This window comes from Cryptomeria japonica, chromosome 10 (genome assembly GCF_030272615.1).
Source record: "Cryptomeria japonica chromosome 10, Sugi_1.0, whole genome shotgun sequence".
Classification (NCBI taxonomy): domain Eukaryota; kingdom Viridiplantae; phylum Streptophyta; class Pinopsida; order Cupressales; family Cupressaceae; genus Cryptomeria; species Cryptomeria japonica.
Genome location: NC_081414.1, coordinates 170,713,454 through 170,727,482, shown reverse-complemented (window position 1 = coordinate 170,727,482; position 14,029 = coordinate 170,713,454).

Genomic DNA, 14,029 nt, shown 5'->3' with positions numbered 1-14,029 from the left:
CATACAATCTATTGACACAGCTGGGATTTTCTGCAAATGTTTTTGATCCAACAAAGAAAATAACAATCAAGGCTTATGATGAAGAAGAAAGAACCTCTAAGGGTCTGGTAAGATTACCGATCAGGGTAGGACCTGTAGAAAGAGATGTCATTTTTCAAGTCCTGGATCTTCATCTTTCATATAACATCTTACTAGGCAGGCCATGGATTCATGAAATGAACGCAGTACCATCTACGTATCATCAATGCTTGAAGTTTCCTTATTATGGAGTTGAAGTAAATATTCCTATCGATACAAGTTATGCCTACAATGCATTAATGCAGAGTGTTGATGCTTTTGTTCCTCATAATAGAGTGGCCTCCACAACTGAAAGTTCAGAATCTTTGCTGAAAGATTTACAAAAGAAATTGAAAATCACAAACACTGGCATGGATGGATACAAGATAGAGCCTATACTCTCACTAATGTCTCTTCCTCCATCACCAAGACAATCGGGGAAATCATCAAAGGTTATGAAGCCACAAATTTCAACTCCAAAAGTCATTTATGATGGCACCTTTATACAGTCCTCTACTTCTCTTGCAAGTGAAATAGAAGGAGATGATGTTCTCAAATCACTGTTCAAAGAGGACAGTGCAAACAAAGAAATACGACATTGTGAGATTTCCCCGACACAATATGGTCCAGGCTATAAGATGCTTCAATGCATGGGATATTTAGGTACTGGTCCTCTTGGCAAATGTCAAAAAGGTATTGTTGAACCTATTCAGTTACAAATTAAGTCTGCCAATGATGAAGCTAGACTAGGATATGATCCAAGAAAGCCATCAGATCAGAAGCACGCGCCCCACCACCAACGTAAGTGGAAAAAAAAGGTACTACCTTTAACAACACAAGAAATTAATACTCAACAAACTCAAGAGGAATGTGACGGTGAACAAAAAGAATTTCCCACCCAGAGAGAGGAAACAGATGGTAATCAAGTTCCAGTTATATCAGCTATAATACCACAGGAAGTAGAAGTCCCAGAGAATATGAGAGACGAAGTATACAGAATCAGAGAATTGTTTGCACCGCTGAACATTCTGGTCACATATATTGGCAGACAACAAGTAGATGATTTAGAAACTGATCCAAATGAGTATGAATGGGATCCTGACCATCTCTTAGAAACATCTACTATAGAAACCCCTGAAGAATCCAGAGTTATCACAGATGATGCACAAGAGCTGATACGCCTAAAAATGCAAAAAGAAATGGAAGAAATCAGACTAAAAAGACAAGAAGACTATGAATGATAGATGGAGGAAGAAAGGACACAAGTAATTTCTTCACCTACTAAGTCCCCCTCTAATGAGATAGGACCATCCAGGTACAAAACTACAAAACAAGAACTAGAAGCTATAGAAACAGAACCAGTCATCAGTCCAGAGGAAGCTGAATGGAACCGGCAACAGGGATTAATAGAACCGTCAAGGTCATGTCCACAAGTGTTTCAAATACAAGCAGTCAATGAACCAAATCATGAAGGAACTTGCAGCATCAAAGATGTGGGTGTCGATACTATATATACCTTTACTAAGCCACTTGAAGATGAGTCAGAAACTTCATCCTATGACTTTGATGACTCAGACAGGAGCTCTATTTATAACAACTACTGTTCAACAACACATTATGAATACTCTGTCGTGAATGATGAGATATTGTCTACTGTCACACCACGGTATGTAGTCTAGTCTAAAGTAGGTGACGACGCCAGAAGTAGGTTGGTTGGGTTAGGTCCAATAAATACTAACATGAATTTTGATAATCATGTCGTAACTCTTCCTGGTCTCGAGACACATATGCAAGGTAGTCTTCTGGAACTTGACTGGTCGGTCTGAAGCCATGATGATAGTACCGTGAACTCCCTTGAGCCTATTCCAACCTTATCCTTAATGCATCCGGAACTGATTGATTGTACTCTTTATAACCAACCCTTGAATGTACCTACTTTTGCCAATGACTATATGTTAGCCTATTATCTCAATGTCGTTGAACCCATGTACTCTTCCACTAGCGAACAAAATGAAAACATGACTGAAGTGGATATCAAGTATCTTAGTCGCAAAAACAAGAAAAATAAACATAAAATATTTACTGGCGAAAACCACATTGTGGCAGTGTCAGAATCTAAAAAAGAGAAAATAAAGGACGTACCTAAAGGTGAAAACCTCTCTGAGGCGCTTGAAGGTGAGATACTTGATATACTACCAAGTCACTTCCAGGAGAGATCTTCCATATTGATCGAGCCAACTCAGCCAGTGAAGATTGGGAGTCAAGAGACACCACACATCATTCATTTAGCTCAATCACTATCAGCAGAAGAGTTAAAAGATTTCAGCAACCTTTTTTTAGAAAAGAAGATCAACTTTGCATGGACATACTCAGATATGCCAGGACTAGATCCTAATCTCATCATGCATCATCTCTCTATTACACTAGGAGTTAAACCAGTCAAGCAAAAACTCCGTAAGATGCATCCTCATGTGGCACTGCTAGTCAAAGCTGAACTAGAGAAATTGTTGAAAGCTGGATTTATCAGAGCTATAGACTACGTAGAATGGATATCAAATATAGTACCTATATCAAAGGCAGACAAATCCATTAGAGTTTGCAAAGACTTCAGGGATCTCAACAAAGCATGTTTGAAAGACGATTTTCCATTGCCCAACATTGACATGATAGTAGATATGATTATTGGATATGAGATATATTCATTAATGGATGGATTCTCTGGTTACAATCAGATCAAGATAGAACCTGAAGATCAAGAAAAGATAGCTTTCACATGTGCATGGGGAACCTTCTGCTGGAATGTTATGCCATTTGGTCTAAAGAATGCAGGAGCAACTTACCAAAGAGCAGTAACCACTATCTTCCACGATATGATGCATAAAAACATGGAAGATTATGTTGATGATACCCTAGTAAAGACTATGAAGAGATCTATGCATATTCAAGAGCTAGGCCTCATACTAGATAGAATGGAAAGATTCAAGCTCCGATTAAATCCTAAAAAATGTGCATTTGGAGTAACATCTGGAAAATTGCTTGATTACATAATTTCAAAAAAAAGAATTGAGGTTGACCCTAAAAATGTCCAAGCTATAATGGAAATGCCTCCGCCCAAGAACATCAGTCAAATGAGAAGTTTACAAGGTCGTCTTCAATCAATAAGGCATTTTATATCTCAACTAGTAGACAAAGCTCAACCCTTCACAAAGGTATTAAGGAAAGGGATTCAATACAACTGGGATAAAGATTGTGAATGACATTTACAACAAATCAAAGAATATCTTTCTAATCCACCCATATTAATACCATTGATTCAAGGTAAACCACTAATCTTGTACATATCAGCTACAGATACTTCACTGGGGGCACTTCTGGCACAACAGGATGACAATAAAAAGGAACGAGCTATCTATTACATCAGCAAAACATTAGTGTCATATGAAATGAACTACACTATAATAAAGAAAGCATGATTAGCATTGGTCTTTGCATCACAAAAATTAAGGCACTATATGTTGGCACACTCTATTAAGCTGGTAACTAAGATTGATCCACTCAAATATCTTCTCAGTAAAGCAACGCTTACAGGAAGACTGGCTAAATGGGTCATGGTTCTTACTGAATTTGATATCGAATATGTGGAACGAATAGCCATCAAAGGATAGGTTATTGCAAACCAACTTGTTGATGCTCCACTTGAAGAGAGTCAACCTTTGCATATAGAATTCCCAGATGAATCAATCATGCACCTTACTGAACAATCATGGAAGATGTTCTTTGATGGGTCTTTCACTCAACATGGTTCTGGTGTCGGAATACTTTTTATTACTCCTCAGATATACTCAATTCTGAAAGCTTACAAGATTCTCTTCCCTTGCACAAACAACATTGCAGAATATGAAGCTTTGGTAAACGGGATCAAGCTAGCCACAAGTGGAAGAATGTTGAATTACATATCTATGGAGATTCTCAACTCATTATCAACCAAATCAATGATCTATATTAGACAAGAGATGAGAAACTAATGCGTTATAAGAGAATGGTGGATGATCTCAAGAAATACTTTACCTTTCTATCATTTCAACAGATCCCCAGAACAGAAAATAGAGCAGCGGATGCGATGGCCACTTTGGCATCTATACCACAGCTATAGGAGTCTAATTTTCGCTTTGAATTCCTAATGGAAGAGTTACATTACCCTGCCTATGATTCTCCCGAGTCCCAGATGGTATGTTCTATTGTTGGGCATGACTCATCTTGTTATAGCCACATTTTCTCTTACCTACGTGGCCAATTCGTCCCTGCTAATCTTTCCCGAAATGAAAAAAGGAACTTAATCCGAAATGTGTCACGGTACGTCATCATTGCTAACAACCTATTCAAGCAAGGTCTAGATAATACTTTTCTTATATGTCTAGAAACTGAAGAGTCCCAACACGCATTATCTGAGGTTCATGAAGGTGTTTGTGCATCCCATTCGAACGGTCTAACGTTAGCATGAAAACTACTAAGGGCTGGCTACTACTGGCCAGACATGGAGAAAGAAGCTATAAAATTTGCTAAAACCTGTGAAAAGTGTCATCTGCATAAGCACCTTATACAGGCTCCAACAAGGGATCTCATGCCTTTTGTGACACACTGGCCCTTCCAACAGAGGGCATTTGATCTACTTGGCCAAATATGTCCTACATCATCTAACGGACACAAATTTATTATCACTGCCACTGAGTACTTCACTAAGTGGGTAAAAGAGGTTCCACTCATCAAGGCAACCGGCAAACAAGTAGCTCTATTTATTCTTAACTATATCATCTGCAGGTATGGTATACCTTCATCAATTATAACATACAATGGAGGATAGTTTAAGAACAAAGATCTAGATGAACTCTGTGAGAACTTTAAAATCAAACAACATTGGTCCTCAGTATATTACCCTCAAGGTAATGGACAAGCAGAGGCATCTAACAAAAACCTACTAACTATCTTGCACAGAATAGTGAACAAATCCGGGAAGGATTGGCATTTGCAGCTCAATCCTACACTGTGGGCTTATAGAACAAGTATTAGAACACCTACTGGGGCTATACCTTTTCTCTGGTGTATGGGTCTGAAGTAGTATTACCTATTGAAGTAGAAATACCATCTCTAAGAGTTTCCTTGCAAGGTCTTGTTACTGATGAAGACTATAGAATATCTAGATTGCAAGAGCTTGAATTGTTGGATGAGCATCGGCAAGTGGTGTTTAATCATCTCAAAGTGTATCAAAAGAGAATGTCCAGAGGATATAACAACAAGGTTGGACATCGAGAATTTCAGGTTGGTGACCTAGTCCTGAGAGAAAATCCTAAAAATCAACAGTTTTGAGACAACAAAGGGAAGTTTGAACCCAACTGGCTAGGTCCCTATATCGTTACTACAGCTTTTGGCTCTGGTGCCTATCAAATCTCAACATCGGAAGGAGAACAGCTCCGCGAACCGATCAACACCATCCATCTGAAGAAATTCTTCGCCTAAATATTCTCTACTCCAGCAGCTTATACAGCGAAAAAGTCCTGAAAAAATCCTAAAAATCAAAAAAAGTCGTGAAGAAATCCTAAAAATTAGAAAAAGTCCTGAAGAACTCCTAAAAATCAGAAAAAGTCCTAAAAAAAATCCTAAAAATTAGAAAAAGACCTAAAGAAATTCAAAAAAAAAAAAAAAAAGAGGGAAAAAGAGAGAGAAAATGCCCTGGTGAAAACCTGGTAAATAGGCACCTTGGTAAACAAAATATATGCATCTCTGCCAAGCAGGTGAAAACCTGGCAAACAGGTGCCTCTTGTACTCAAGCGCTCCATCTATCAACACAATGTTGGCATTCTCGCTTTCATGCATCTTTGCTTTCGCTTGTACATATTTCAGTCACTTTTGTGACATCCTGGTTTGTTGGAACCCTCATGGCTTGAAACCAATCAGTGTCCCAGTCTTAGGTAATCAACCAAGCACCTTACATGTCCTAAGCAGTATCAACCAAGTCAACCTTACGTCAGTGAAACCTGGTCGTCCACTCTGAGTCAATCACCTATCTCCTAACTACTAAAGAGTTTTATCACTAAGTAAACAAGCAAAACAACATGATGGAAAACAATCACTAAACAGTTTGAGCTATGAATGAAAATTTTCTTTGTGTGTTGTCTTTTAATTGGTTTTCGATTATTATCCCTCTAAGTAACTCAAGGAAGTCTATCTTGACTAAGAGGAGCAAGGATTAGGGGCATAATATCTTCTTTCTTTTTTGCTTGAAGGAATGATCCCAATGATCTGGAAACATCTAAATTAGCTGGGTGTGTGTGATAAGAGCCTTCACATCAAGGTGAAATCACCTCACATACCTCGACTCCTCTTATTTGGATGCTATAGGGAGGTTCTCATCATTTCTTTATCTGTTTTGAAGGAATTTCTTTATTGTGCAATTGGGGTCCATGCGTAATCTATCCAAGGATATGAACGAAAAAAGGGTCATTGCGGACAAGATAATTAATATTGCACACGAACAGAAATGAACTTTAATCTGCCTGCTATAATTGTAAAACGCTCAATGATGAAAATTAAGTTGTTCAAAATCCAGTGACTAGGTTTAGGTTGCATTTTGCATATCATTCTGCATTTTGTGAATTTAGAGTGATTTCAGCATAATAACAATGATCTCTTTATCTTCTAAATGAGAGTTGGAGCTTCATCATTTCTTCGCTAAGTGGTCTCTTTTCATCATTTCTCTAATCAAGTACTTGTGTTTTGAGATGTTAGCTGCATACATGAGCATCTTATATAGATTCATACATTCATTATCACTTATTTGCATTCATCTTATTGCACTAAAAAATGAAAAATTTGCATTACTCATTACTCATTACTTATTCACATTCATTTATTTGCATATTAAAAGAAAGAAAAATAAGACATCCATATTCATTTGCATTCATACATTCATGCTAAATCAGAAATGCATACATGTAGAATACATCATGTAGAAAGCATCTCAAAAATTGAATCAACACAAGTATAATGAAGTCAAATTGGATCTCGTATATATATATATATCATGTCAAGTCTAAGGTACAAAATGATGTCGAATGACATATACAAACTCCCATTGGAGCAAGAATTATATAGGCTACAAAAAATGGGTGTGTCTACAAAAAATATTTGAGCTACAAATAAACTAACTAGCACCCTCTCCCTCATCGCCTGGTGGAGGAGGAGGAGCCTGATGACCGGGATCTTGACGAGGCGCCCGCGCTCTCTCTGATCATGCCATATACTGTGAGTAGGGTATCACTTGTTGAGCAATAGGAACTACAACACTATATGTTGCAACATAGTAGGCTGCCCTACTAGTCTGGTCAAGGACCTCCTGTCGCAAGGGATCTATCTCTGCTCTCAGTGTTGCGATCTAGTGATCACGCTCGACCCTCACCTCGGCAAGTTGCCAGTCTTGCTCCACCAGCTAAGTCTAAGCCACTATCAACTATGACTGCAACTCTGCAAGACGTGCCCTCATCGACCGTCCAGCATCTGTCTCCTGCTCTCTCGCAGGCTCCTCACCTCCACCTCCACCTCCACCTCCATCTCCATCTCCACCCTGCTCATCCCTCCACTGTCGAACCTGTCTCGGAGTTGCTCGCTCCTCCTCAGTCCCACCCAATCTCGCATCCACTCCTCCTAGGAATCCACCCTCACCCCACTGTTGTCCACCCTCAACTGGCACCCTGCTGCTGCTAGCACCAGGATCACCACCTATCCACCTCGGAGCCTCGGCTCTCTGTCCCTGCCTGTGGCCTTGTCCTTGTCCCTATGCTGGTGTAGGGGCATCATCCTCATCATCCTCAATACAAGAAGCTAGCTCACCCAGATCTGTGAATCGAGGGAATGTATGCTGTTGAAAATAATCTCTATACTGGGGCAATACCCCCGCATCTGCTATGTCATCCATGTAATCCCACCTCAGGTGGTGTAAACCAGTCAGCTCCTGCATCACCAAAGCATAAGACAACCATGGACACCATCCCTGTCTCTCCTCATCTGCATATCGCGCATAAGTTGTGTACTCCTGTGAGATCACCTGAGGCCGGCCATACTGCCTCATCACTCGAGAAATGATAAATCGCTCCATAATGTTTGTGACCTCCCGATCAATGGGCATGTAACAAACAGGTCCCTGCGAACTAGCCGCGAGTCATCCTACGGATCCAAACCTCTGTATGGTCTCCATATGATGGCTATTAGGTCATTGAGCTGCCGTCTCCAAAAATATGTCTTGCCCAGATGGGGTTGTGTAATATATCCAGCATACCTATAAATGATTGGCTACCCAAGCTCTCTGCTGTCAGCTACTATCGGCCGACAAACGGGAAGGTGCTCCCAAGCCCACACTTGCAAAATGTATACCCAGTGGCCATGCTCTGCCCATCTCTGTACACGATCTCATGCATCTCTCGATACATGTGGGCCAATAAACAAGAGCCCTAGCCAAGTCTCTGAGGGGTCTCTATCAACCTCTCTAACATACGACCCCATCCGCACTGGAAGCCCTGCTTCCCTCTGTCTGGCATAAGAAAACGGCCTATGAATCCTGCTAGGATGCATGCCAAAGGATACTCCTCACTGCACCTGCTGATAAGAATATCCCAACTCATGGACCACGTCAAAATGTCAGGATCACCGAAGACATGCCTGACTGCCTGCAATCCTAGAAGGTGCCTTGAATCATAATCCACCTTATCCCCAGCAAAAGGGATACGGAGGATCATGTATACATCCTCGGGAGTGATCGTCAACTCCCCCACCGACAGATGAAACGTGTTATGCTCCGAATGAAAATGCTCTACCAATGTTGTGAGCATCTTGTGGTTCACACGGATATCGGGTAATCTCAACAAATGAGTCAAGCCGCACAAATCAATATGAGCCTGCTCAACCTCAGATAAATCTCGCACTAGTGCCATGGTAGGAGGATAAACACATCTGAACAGCACAGGAGGTAATCGAACCTCAAAAAAAAAAAACCCAACAACGAAGCATCAGAGAACATTCCAAATGAGCCTACAAGAGAAGTAAAACATCACGCAAATTCAACTAAGTCACATGCAAAATCAAAATTTCACGTTTAGACCTTCAAAAATGCTCATTGTCTCTTGCACGACAAAACATAGAGAAGCAGAACCTCGTACGAGCCAGGATTAGCTTTCGCACGACAAAACAACCTCAAACGACATACTATTGGCTCTCACATGACAAAATGGTCTTTTAAAAGACCTGTCGTACGATACAAGGGTGCATCCCGAACGACAAATATAATGGGTTTAAACGACAAAAGAAATTATGCCAGTTACTCGTACGAGACAGAATCCTGTTTCGCACAATAAACTGTGAGGCCCAACCCCAAACATGCGAAAAACTTGCAAAATGAACAAAAAAATTCAAAATTGAAAACATAAACAGGCTTAAGATCGATCACTTGCCGTTGGCTCATAGTTTCGAGGTCAATTATGTCTCCTCTGGCACTCGAATCGATGTTGATGAGTAGGGACCACCATTTTCTTCGCATAAGGCTTTTTGAATTTTCAAACTTGGAGGGTTAAAATGAATTGAAAATGACACTTTTGTCCCATATATAGCCAAAAACCTAATTTTTCAACTTGCTACATGAAAATTGTACCCTTATCTAATTTGACCGTTCTGATTCCATTTTCAGGATCGAAATCGAAATTTGAGATCATTTTGCTAGTCAATTTCAAAATTTGGACCACTTAGCGCTCTTTTCATCAAAAGTTCATTCTTTCTTCAACTTTGCGCTCAATTTCTCGTTAATCAACGCAAAATTTTCAAAAATTCATCTGATTCAATTTATGCTAAAACAACTTATCATCGCTCAAAATAGCCTATAATCATGAACCATTGCTATCTTTCGATTTTGCTCCCGAGGGGGCATACTCGTGACCTTATGACCTCACGTTCTTCAATGTCGAGAAAATTTTCTATTCTTCATCAAAAGCTAAGCAAAAAAATCTTTTTCAACTAAAGGAAATCAATCAAATAAGACCTTATTGCTAGGGGCATATCAGTTTCATCGCTTCAAATCAAGCTGATATTTGTCTTTGTCTGAATCAATCTCTTAACGTTAATCAGTTTCATCGCTTTTCATCAAGCTGATTATTCGTTTAAACTCAATCAAGGGTTTAAAGAGTTTCTTTGATCACACTAAATCTAAGAAGGTGTTCAGTATTCGTTTCTTGATCAAGCTAAATAGTTTATCTTTATCATATCTTGATCAATCAATTTCAAGATCAATTTTTATCAACACTCACTGTGTCTAGATCAATCAAGTTCTAGATCAGTAAGATCTGATTCTTGATCAATCAAGTTCAAGTTTGGTATCTTTTGTTTTCTATCATTCCTAGTTCAATCAAGTTCAGGATCGGTATCGCTTTAATCAGACTTCATTCAGCTTTGTCACTTTGAATCAAGCTAAACACCTCACTTTTTAATCTAGTTCATGATCAATCAAGTTCAGAACTGGTATCTCCTAGACATCAAATTTTCTTTGAACCAACGCGCTGCTCGCACATTAATTCAAAGAGGGGCAAATGTAATACCCTAAAAATGGTCATCTAAACCATGGGCCCCTAATCTCGACAACGTCACCGAGGTCCTAACCAAAGGCAATTAAATAAATCTTGAGCACACAATTAATTCTTTAAACATCAAATGTCACATGGCAAAATTAATCAATCAATATTAATTAAATATTTATTTAATTAATTAAATCATTCCAAGTAAATCATTTTAAACCATTATCTTATTTGTTTTATTAAATATCCTAGCATATTTAATTAAATAAATCAATTTGCCATTAAATCATCAAAAATAGGAAATTAATTAAATAAATCAATTGAGCACCAAATCTTCAAAAATGGAAATAAATCAAAAAAGGAATGAATTGACCAAGAAAGAATTAAAAATTTGAGAAAAGAAATCAATTGGAGATAATCTTGAAAAACAAATTAAAAATTGATAAATGATCTCAGAGAAAGCAATTAAAACAATTAAATATTAAAATTGAATGAAATAGAGAATAAATAAGTTTTTTCTTGATTTTATCTTAATTTTAGTTCAATTTCCTTTAAAACTGAGAAAAGCATCCAATCACATCAATTCACTTGGATTGTGCTTCCTCTTGGAAAATCTTGACCGCTTATCATCATTTGATCTCAGCCGTTGGTTTCTTTCTGAATTTTCTATAAATTCAGGCTCATCTCTCATTCAAAAAAATCCTGGGGGTTGGAGAATATATTGTTATTATGTTGTTTTTGCTCTAGGTTCATTGAGAATATTGCATATTAATTATTTCATATTGATTAAATCATTTAGCTTAATATTGCTTAAATCTTGTTAGATTAATCTTGCATCCATCTAGCTTAATATCATGGTCATATAAATTTAAATCCTTCGTCTTCGTGTAGTCTAGTCACTAGATTGCTTATACAAATCTGAGAGCAATCTTATACTCGCATCTGTTAGAAGGCAATGGGTCAATTTGTTATGGTTTTCATATTCATGTTTATATCTGTCTAACCATACATGTAATGACTTAATTGAAGTGTTGTGTATTACTGATCCAGGTCCACTTTTCACACACACACCATTTACCTCGACTTTCTCCCAACTTTGATTGCATAAGCAGTGACTTAACTGCTTGATCAGGTACAATTGCATAGATTTTACTCCTCAAGATATAATGTCTGAATTTCTTGACTACTCTTACTAAAGAAAAAGCTTGTTTCTCAAGAGCAGAATATCTCACCTCAGCACTCTTGAAAGGGGAGCTCATGAATGCGATGGGTTTCTCATCCCTTGCTTGTCTTTGTGTCAAAATAGTCATGCCTAAATGCAATGAAATAAAATAATATATATAAAATGGCAGAGTATAGTCAGGACTAGTTAATACAAGAGCTTCAGCGATGGACTTCTCGATCTGGGCGAAAGCCTTTTTTGCTCCAGTAGTCCATTCAATCTTAGCATCCTTCTTCATCATTTCATTTAATGGCTTGACTATCTTTTCAAACCCGGTGATAAATTTTTTGACAAAATTGATCTTCCCAAAGAAAGATCTCATCTCCTTTTTACTGTCAGGCATTTGTAATTTCAGCAACACTTCTACTCGATCTGGGTCTATAGATATCCCTCTTTCAGAGATTACATGACTGAGGAGCTTCCCTTCAGCCACCCCAAATACACACTTCTTGGGGTTAAGGGATATCCCATATCTTCGGCATCTCTCTAGAATTTTACGGAGGTGGTATGGGTGATCTTCTCTGACTTTGGAAAATATAGTCAGGTCATCCATATATATAATAATACATTTACCAATTAGGTCTTTGAAAGCCATATCCATTTCTCTCTAGAATGTCGCTCTAGGATTAATTAACCCAAATGGAATCCTTTGGTATGCATAAGTTCCCCACTTCGTAGTAAACGTTGTTTTCATGCGGTCTTCACAGTTCACCAAAACTTCGTTATATCTAGAATAACCATCTAGGAATGACATCATTTGTGAACCATTAACGATCTGTAATACCTCATCTAACAAAGGGAGTGGGTAATTATCATTTTCTGATGCCTTATTGAGGTTGCAAAAATCAACACAAATTTGGATTTCCCCATTATTTTTCCTTACTAGCACCAAGTTGGCAACCCAAGTTGAGTGACGTATTCAGAAAATAATCCTAGCAACGAGCAACTTTTGAACTTCCTTTAAAATCAAGGGTTATATCAATGAATTAATCGGTCGTTGCTTCTGTCTGAATGGATTTATATTGGGTTTCAAAGGTATAACATTATTGATGATTGATGTATCGAAAGTTTTCAGATCTTCATATCCCCATGCTATAGCATCAATGTACTCCTTTAAGATTTGCAGAATTTTCTCTCTTTCATTGGGAGTACAAATCTTCCCAATGTACACTATCTTCTCATGGCCTTCTGGACCAATATTATATGGTTCATATTTCCCAGCATCTGAATCCGTTGTCAATCTCTCTTTTACCCTGGGATCGAAATCTCAATGCCTCTAGAGTGACCATACCTTTGGGAATGATGTTCGTAGGCAAATTTATGATTTCTTCATCACCCCCTTCATCAAGATCATCTGATCTATCCTTCTCATCAATTATTTGTTCTTCAAAATCCCCTAAATTAGCAAGAAAAGTTAGAATGTGAGTATCATCCTCGAAGACTTGGAAGTGTTTGATGTTATCGAGCACAACAGGTGTGGAGACCAACTCTACGGAAAATCTCTTCAAAGGAGATTGACTCACTGGTTCTAGTGTACTTGCTACTACAGCCAATGCATCTGATATCCCGTTTACTTTCCTGGGCACCACCTGAATATTGAAAGCATCAAAATCCTCAACCAACCCCCATACTCTATTCCTATATGCTGCTAATCTTTTGTCGTGACATGCATATTGGCTTCTTACTTGCTTAACCACCAATTTAGAATCTCCTTGCACTTTTAAGCATTTGGCTCCTTTCTTATGAGAGAAGAGTAGTCCTCTAATTAGGGCTTCATACTTCGTCATATTATTAGTGCAAGAGAATTGGATTCGATAGGAGGCTAGAAAGGTTTTCCCTTTGGGACTTGTTAACTCAATGTCAGCTCCACTGCCTTTCTTGGATCTAGACCCATCAAATTTTAAAAACCATATTTCATCTTTCAGTTTCTTTACATTCTTTGTCTTAGGATCAGTGATCAAATTAATTTCTGAAGGTGGTTGTTGTCCCTTGAGTTCAAGGTCTTGCAACACCTGAGGTTGTTCAATTACAGGTTCTAAGAGTACTTCACAGGTATTGGGAGTGGACTGTTCCACTTGAGGCTACACTTGAGATTGAGTATCTTCATTTCCTTGTTTGGGTGGAGTCTCTTCCTCCCCCTATT